The sequence below is a fragment of the Aptenodytes forsteri genome, unplaced genomic scaffold (genome assembly GCF_000699145.1).
Source record: "Aptenodytes forsteri isolate BGI_AS27 unplaced genomic scaffold, ASM69914v1 Scaffold15, whole genome shotgun sequence".
NCBI classification, from domain to species: Eukaryota; Metazoa; Chordata; class Aves; order Sphenisciformes; family Spheniscidae; genus Aptenodytes; species Aptenodytes forsteri.
The window spans coordinates 17,580,368-17,582,620 of NW_008795129.1; positions in this window are offsets into that span (position 1 = coordinate 17,580,368).

Here is a 2,253-nt window from a genome sequence, read left to right on the forward strand (position 1 = left end):
TTTTTTCTTTATGGAAGCAGTTTTGACACAGGGCGTAGGCCGACTTAACCTCAGCAACACCTCCAAGCTAGATGAACCATCGTCCTCGTCATTGTTCAGATCCACTTGCAGAGCCTCATACCTATTACGCAAGGGCACCTGGGAAGGTGGGGTAGTCACAGAGGAGATGGGCCTGCTGTGCTAAGCAGGAACTTGTCACCATTGCCCCCTATCCCTTAAGTCACTGTGTTCAGCCAGGTGGAGAGAGGATACATAGACCAAACTGACTGAGATGCATTATTCTACCAAATTTCATAAAGTTGTGGTGTGCCAAATCACACCACACAGCCCCCATATTCCCCACAGCATATCAAAACCATCCATCCTTTCTTGCAAAATATATAAAATTCTAACAACTGACATTTAGGATGGAACGCCTTGCAAGTCGCTCAAATCCTCCATCCTGAAAGTATCCCCACACCTGCCTCCCAGGTCTCAGCAAAGCCCCATCCTTGTTTTCACAGATGTTGTGCAGAACACAGCACACAGTTATTATTCCAGACAAGTACTATTTAGTTGCCTCAAGCCTTCTAGTTTGTACCTGCCACCTACCTTTCAATTTCCCAAAGGCACGCTCCATTGTCATCCTGCAGCTGCTTAAGTGGTAGTTAAACACTTATTTTCTACAATGCAAATATCCAGCCAAAGGACTAATTGTTAATGTTTTTAGGGAGTAGAGTGAATCTCGGGGGATAAGAAAAGGAATGCTGATGCTATAGGTATCACACTGCTGGCTCTTCCCCCTGCTCAGTAATGCATACAGCCAGCTGTGCAATATTATATGAGAAATTTTTTCCTTCCTGACCCTTCCCCATGTAGCAAACACTCCATGCCCTGATGCAAGATACTTCCTCCTAATTCTACTATCTTTTTAATTTCTCCCTTACTCATTACTGAAAACAAGTAAGATTTTCTGAAAAATCTAGCACCTTATACTGCATTAAAATTAGTTAATCTAACATGTAGTTAAGAAAGGTATTGCAGCACACCGAGGAATCAACCTTTCTCTTTGTGAATGCCAGCAACCGACATGAAAAAAAAAAATAGAAACAGGGGTTTCATCAACAGTTAGAGTCAGAAATTCCCCATACACAAATCAATTAGTAATCTCACAAAAATTGGCAAGCATTATCAGATACAATACCACTTTTTCAATAGCAATACAATGACTTTTAGAAAAAAGCCATTTCTAGGTCTGCTAATTTGGCTGTGGGGACCAGATGGAAATGGATAAACATTTTCATCAAGATATAGAAAGTCACAGCTGGAAAATAGCTTCTGGATTTCCTAGGTAACCCCCATACACATCATCAGGAAAGCACATTTGGATGTCCTGAAGTTCAGGTGCCACTACCAGTCATTGCTGGTGATGGCACAGTCTCCCTCATCTCCTCTCCATGCATTTACTTGAAGATCTATACATTTCCAGTATCTCCGTTGTCCATAATGATCCGTTACAGATTTGGAAATGGTGCTGGCTTCTTGAAGCAGCTAACATACGTCATGAGAGGAACCATGGGATTCTGTTAGTTTGATTTTCAGGAGAAAACTTTGGCTACGTATCCAACCAGGAGCTACAGGCGTAATCCCACGAAGCAGAGACCGGCCCCAGCAGTGGCATGCAGACACACGGCAAGAGCCACCGCGTCGTTCAGACGCTCCTCCATCACATCGAAGCAGTGACCTGTCGTGAAGCAAAAGGCTGTTTGTTACCATGCCTGTGTTTTGTGCCAATTATCAGGCAGTTACACTGAAAAATGTCGCTTTGATGTAAATCTCTTCAGGTAGTGAATGTTAAACACCACGCACTGCTGGGTAGGTGTATGATTTTGCAGGATTGGAGCCCCTATCCAGGACTAATTAGCAAGACTGTGCCAATCTGCAGTCCATGTACTGGACTGCTGGGCCCGGTGCAACTGCTACACAGTAGGATATCATAATTAGCAGAGATGCAACACACTGAATAATTGGAAAGATAAGGAAATGCCACTGAAGTTTATATAAGGGAAGAAATTTCCTTAGATCTAGACAATCTCGTGTCACCATGAAACTTAAGGCTCCTTCGTGAGGGTGTGACGGAGCACAGCTATTAAAAAGCGGTAATTTCCTTTTTGCTGTGATGAAGCCGTCATTACCAGGGAAGCGAGGAGGGCCCAGGGGCAGTGCCTGAGCCCCTCTGCCAGGGGAGCCGGCTGGGGAGCGGGGCAGGAGGGC